The sequence below is a fragment of the Platalea leucorodia genome (assembly GCF_965183815.1).
Source record: "Platalea leucorodia genome assembly, chromosome: 14".
NCBI lineage: Eukaryota > Metazoa > Chordata > Aves > Pelecaniformes > Threskiornithidae > Platalea > Platalea leucorodia.
This window is the reverse complement of record NC_138836.1, coordinates 11,240,303-11,246,641: the sequence shown is the minus strand read 5'-3', so window position 1 is coordinate 11,246,641 and position 6,339 is coordinate 11,240,303.

The following is a 6,339-nucleotide window of genomic DNA, read 5'->3' as shown; positions in this document are numbered from 1 at the left end:
TCATTCCTTTGTTCAGAATTTTGGTTACTACCAGGGCACAGCACGTAATTTCTGGCAAGAGCCCAACATCCAGATCAGACTTTGTTCCTGAGGACAGCTGGTACCAATGTCCTCCCTACCAGCTCCTGGTGGGATGGGAAAAGATCAAGCCAAGACAAATGGTGATGCCTTCATTGCTGTAAGCAGCTTGAATAAGCAGTAATACTTAGCACTGCTGTACTGCTTCTCATCAAGCACCTGAGAAGACTTAATGAGCACGAATTAAGCCTTCCAGTTATAGCTGACTGTATAAATAGTTGCAAATAATATTCCTGGAGGATGCTCTTCAGTTTTTAACCCAATTGTTACAGTGGCTGATTCTTGCAGTCCTATTTGTAAGCCCCTACTCAGAGGGAGGGGGAAATTGTGGAGGTAGAAGTTAAGATCTAAAAATCCTGCAGGACTGAACCATGGTCTGCTGGAAAATAAGGGAAAGCAGCAGTAAACAGAGCAAACAGCTTAGTGAGAAGAGCTTAGAAACAGCGAGATCAACCAACCTACCTTGTCTTTGGGACCAGTTGTTCCCTCCCAGTGAATTAGGGTGTAGGACCCTGCGGTGATCTGGGATAGATGGCTTAATGAAATTAGTTATAACCCACAAATGGGGAAATCGTGATGGAGAGGACGCTCTGAGGACTCGCAATGGCCATGAGGTTTTACCCCAGCTGAAGGTACCAACACTAACATTTGCCACAGGAATTCCTCTCTCTAATAAAGAGGCCATTCAACAAGGTGCTGAACACTTACCTTGCATAGAAACATCTGAATGATTTATAACTAATTAGTCAGTATTATTACTTTTTTAAATATATGCATTAGGAAAAGAGTTAACACCATGGTTCTTAACCACAGAGAGAAATTGGAGGATAATAAAGTTTAGCATTAAATAAAGCTATTAATGGACAGATCTAGTGGCTAAGTAAGATTTTTGAAGGGGGAAAAAATAACAAAAACTCAGGAAGAGAAGCAAAGCAATTGTTATTGCAGTATCCTGGCGGTTAGGGAACTGGGACTGCCAGCAGCACAAACTCTCAGCCATCTGTATACCAGTCCCACGGAAAAAAAAAGCACTCATGTAATAATGACTTCTGCCTTAAACCAGGCCCCAGTAAAAACTTTCTTAAGCTTCGAGATTGTTTTAAATGCATTATTATGGTTCAAAGCCCAATAAACATGGAGCTACCTACAAAACCCACCAACTTTTTCAATGGCTGCGTCAGCATGGACTCACCTCCAAGCTTTAACAGCAATTTTTGCCTTCACAGGTCCCCCGAGCTCTTTCCCTCGTGCTTACAGGCTACCCCAGCTCTCTCCTCCCTCATTTTAACCTCCCCTCGCCCTCCTCAGAGGCCTCCGCACCCTCCGGGTGCCACATGAAGATGCTTACAGCAGCAGCCCTTTCACTTTCAGATGAATTCCCCCCCTGCTCTGTGCTTTCCCATCCCTGGCACCAGCCTCTTTGCAAGGTGACACCCTTCTGGGGTGTTGTCTTAGCACCAGACTCCAAGCACCTTTGCTAGAAATGCCACCTTCGTTTGCACAAGCTAGAGACCTGGTTGATTTTTAGATGAAAGCAATAGCTCATCACCAGCATAGAGAAAAAGTAAATCCACCTTAGTTATCACCATCATTAGCAGCAACCTTTCATTGGCTGCCTCTGCCTCACCTACCTCCTCATCAAACCATTCTCCTTCAAGAACCTCCTCCCTTAGCAGAAGCCCCCAGAGCTACCACAAGACCCTTCAGGCCACCTCCTTCAGAGCAAACGCTTCTCTGCATTCAGGATGCGATCCCATAAACCACAGACACTCTTCTCTTCTAGATGCTCTTGCCAAAAGAGCATCTCAGAATGGGGCCCGGCCCAAACTGAGTGGGGAAGCACTCCCCAGTATCCACAAGCCCAGGTGCAACTGGGAATAGCCTACAGGGAGATGCAGAGGACGGGGCAGATGCTGAACACCACTTCCCAGGGACTTACCTTCCCTTTCCTCTGCAGCACCAGTCCCCCGCGGAGGAGAAGCCCCCACACTCCGTCCATCCCAGAACTGAGTAGTTCTTAGAGAACACAAGAACGAGGGACAGCACCCCATGAGCTGCTGCCAAACCGGGTTGCGCTCAGGCCTCGGGTGCCTACAGGATCGACATCTGCTGGGGCAGCGGCAGAGGAGCACCTGGCTTTGAACGCAATCGAGGCGAGGTGAGAATGAGGTAACAAGTTGCTCAGCTCCATCAAGCTGCGGTCAGCTCTCGGCACACCCAGCTGTGCCACTCAAAGGTACATGGGAATTTTAAAGTAAAATCTATGTATACATATTTTAAAAATGAGGCACCTATAGAGCTTAAGCATTGCTAGGGTTTGGGAGCAGCTAATTACAATCCCGCCAAGCTGGAGGTTTCCAGGTTGAACTCTTCCTAAATCACTGTATTAAATCTTGTGCTTACTTTTGACTCCTTTTCTAGAAGGTCTCTGAAAAATGGGCAATCTGAGACTCCCATCAATTACTCCGCACCGGATGCAAGACTTGCTAAAAAAGATTAAATTATTTTAATTCAGTTTAGTTAAGTGGCAACTGCTACATTACATAAACCTGTAACGCTCTTTAGGCGCTGCTTTGTGTAGCACTGGCCTGGGACTCCTCTGAATTTAATGATAATGAATTTTTATATCTTAAAGTGCGAAGTGTATAGGGAGCAATGGCAACCGCTGGCCCCAGAGGTTTGGCCCAGCATCACTACTCTGAAAGCAATGCTTTTGAAAAGAAACTTGGCACTGGGGAGTTTCCCCACCACCGGCCATAAAGGACTGAATTTGTCCTCCAGCATCCCTGACGCAGGAGGATGGCTTCACCGAACACCAAAGCCGTCCATCCTCAGGACTGAGGGCAAGCCCTCAGGTCTCCTTCTCCGAAATGGTGTTTGATGAAGGTGCTGTCGACGGGACGGATCAGCCCCCACACAACCCGACCGAGCAGAACACGTGCACGTTCACGCCCCAGCGAAGCCTCGGGCTCCCAAACACAGCCGGGTGCTGGGTGGGAGCCCACGTATGCGATTAAATCCTGCTGGCTTCAGCACGCGCGGCGGGGCTTTGCCGTGGGGCCGGCGCAGCTGCACGGGCGTTAATGGGGTGGCGGGGGCAGCACCACCAAACCCTCGTGGGGAGGCCACCTCCACCTCCGCAGCGCTGAAGGAATACAACCGTGTCCGTCGCTTGGTAAAATATAGTTTTTATTTGTTCATACAAATAGTATGAATTATCAGAATTTCATTTTCCTAGAAACATCTTTCTTTCTCTGTGTAAAATTAATTTGTGTTGTACATACCACAAAATACTCAATTTACATTTTTTTCAAGTTTTCTTTTTTGTGGTTTTTTTTTGTTTTTCTTCACGTTTTGTTCTTTTTTTTACAAATTGGCTACGCTACAGTACCATGTTACAGACAACACATCACTAATACCTGTACTGCACTTCTGAACACAGGACTGAATGAAACTCAGCCATAAATTAATGTTACAATGTGAAAAAGAAAAAAATAAAAAAAAAAAAGAACTTCTAATCACACCTCCAAGCTTAATTTAAAAGATATTTTTTTTAAAATGATGACAATAGTACTAATTCCAGTATTAGCAACCAGACGTACACCACGGGGAATTCACTTCATTGTCTTATTTGTTAGGTAAGGCCTTGACGTTAAAAGTCTAGTGCAGACTTCATTACGGAGGATATTGAGCCGGGGCTAACGATTTGCTTAAGGTTAGAGGAGTTATTATTCACTCTCTGTATTTCTACTCCTCAAGATTGCTTCATGAGAGCATTTTGCAGCAGGGCTTGATTATACAAATCAAGCCCACGCTCTGCTGTACAGCTGAGGAAGGCATCGGGGTATTAAAAAGTTGTTTCCCAGAAGGAAGAAGGAAGACGTAGCGGATGCGGAATCCTCCAGCGTTCGGGAGCAGGCAGGCACACGCGCTCGGAAGGGACCCGGGCGGGAAGGAAGCCGCGCCGACGCGGTAGATCCCGGCGGCTCTCGCCACGCGGCGCAAGGGCTCAGCCAGCGAAACCGCCTGGGGAAGCGGCGCAGGCGCGGCTGGGAGCTTGCCCAAAGGCCAAGTGGAGAGGACGAGCTTCTTTCCATACATTGCATAAGCTGGCTCGCAGGAAGACCGAGGTTTTGTGAACTCAAAATCACTCTTTTCCGCCAGGAAGTATTTTCTTCTCCTCCGCCCTCACCCCCTGCAGCCCCTTCCCCGCAGTCACCCAACAGCAGCAGGGTTTGTGAGAAGCAGACACGCTCGAGCGTTCATCGCCTGTCCTGGCAGCGAGGAACAGAGCCGGGGACCTGGCTGGAGCAAACACCAAAGACCCCAAGCATGCATAGATCCAACTACCACTCGAGTTTGCAGCTGGGTTTTGCAGGACGGGGGTGGTGTGCGGTGTCTGTCAACCTGCGCAGCCCAGCAGGTCCCGCACCCACGCCCGTGACCTCTGGAGCAGGACCGCGTCAATCCGAAGCGTCGCTTCGCTGCTAGAAATGGCTCAGGGCAAAAAGGGAGAGGATTTGCCCAACTGCCCCTTTTAGTAGAAAGATGTGCTTGGAGGCAAACCCCAGGGAGGGATTTGCATCCCGCTCACAGCAGGTTTGCTGGGCAGCTCACTCCTGACGTTACGCTTAGCATCTGCCTTTCCTTGAGGACACCGCAGTGCGTTGCACCCCATGTATGAACCCACACGCGTCTCACCGGCACTGACAGGGGTGCAAGTCCCTAAATCCCGTCAGAGATGTGACACAGCTGAGCCAAGCCAAGAGCCCTTAGGTTCAAAGCAAGCACTGAAGGGCAGCGCTTTACCTGCCGATCCCTGCAGTGGACCCAGATGTGGGTCTGCTGTTCGCTGTAGCCACCTGAGCAGGACCAGATCAAGACCCAGGGAGAACAGGCCAGGCTCCGAAGGGCCTTTTCATCACCAGAGAGAGCTGTAAGGGGCAGGCAAGAGCAAGGAGGCTGCAAAAGTAAAAGAAACATCTGGGAAATGCCACTGAAAACACTTCACCACAGCTGGGCATGGCTCAGCAATGTAATGCTCAAAGGTGGTTTGCTATGGGTGACCGGGGAGAGGTGCAGGGCACGCATTTACACAGGCAATGCGTATGAAACTAGAGCATTAACTCAACTCACATATGCTCTGCCCGTTGGTGCGTTTGCTGTTTCGAGTTTTACTTACGCCGCTTGCTCTATGCAAGTGCTTACACAGTAAGACACGAGATCTAACCAGCAAGCTCCGCGCCCGGCGCAGGACGTTCTTTCAAAGCTTGCAGGTGAGGTGCGTGGGTTTTCTGTTGCCCGAAGACAACATGGCCCTGCTTCTGGTAAAAATTCAAGGAGCGGATCACTTCTGCTGTCACCTTGCTCCAAAAATGTTCCAGTTGAGCTACCAGAACCTCTGACAGTAATGATAAGGCATCCGACACACATGGTATTTATCAAAACCTCCTGAGGACGCAAAACACGGCTAGAGCTCTCAGGAGAGCCCCGCCACCCTGGCCTAACGCCCCAAAGCCTTTGGTTCCACCTGAGGTGAAGGATCTCCAGGTTACTGTGCCTGGGTTGATGGATAAGAGCTCAGAGCCTCCTGTCCTGCCTGGCTGCCACCCCTGTGCTCGCCCAGGGCATCGGGGAGGCACCCGGTCACGCACGGGCTGCCAGCAACGCCCCAACCCAAGTACAGCCCCCTGCTTTTCTACAGATTCATCCTCGTTGGCAAAGCAGTGCTTCTTCCAGGCTCTAGGCAAGTGCTGCTCCTTGGGAGAGACCACGGATAAGGTGTTGGACCAAAAAGTACTGGGAGTCAAGAGGGCCAAGGCTGATGTTCCCCAGTCTCACACACCGGGGGCTGTGCCGGTGGCTGCAGGGCGGGAGGTAGCGCTGCCTGTGCCGTGTCCTGGGACACCCTCCGTGCTGGGAATTGCTCCAAGCAGAGACCTGGGGTTTTCGCGTGGCTCCGCGGCTCTGCCAGCGTCTTTGGTGGGTGGACGCTGCTCCCCGCACTGCCGGCGCAGCCGTCTCCCAGCGGTGCCCTGGGCGCACGGGCACCCCTGCAGCAACGCTTCCTTCAAGTCATTCAGACCAGCACCGAGCGTGTCACAGACAGATACATATACTTTTACATTTGTCCTGCAGTAAAGATTTAAAATGCATAGAGGGATCGTGGGAAAGAGCCTCCTTGACAAAAGGCAAGGAGGAAGAGTATACAGAGGAGACAGCTCTGCCCATGCAACAGGCTCTGCAGCTTCTCTGCTAGAA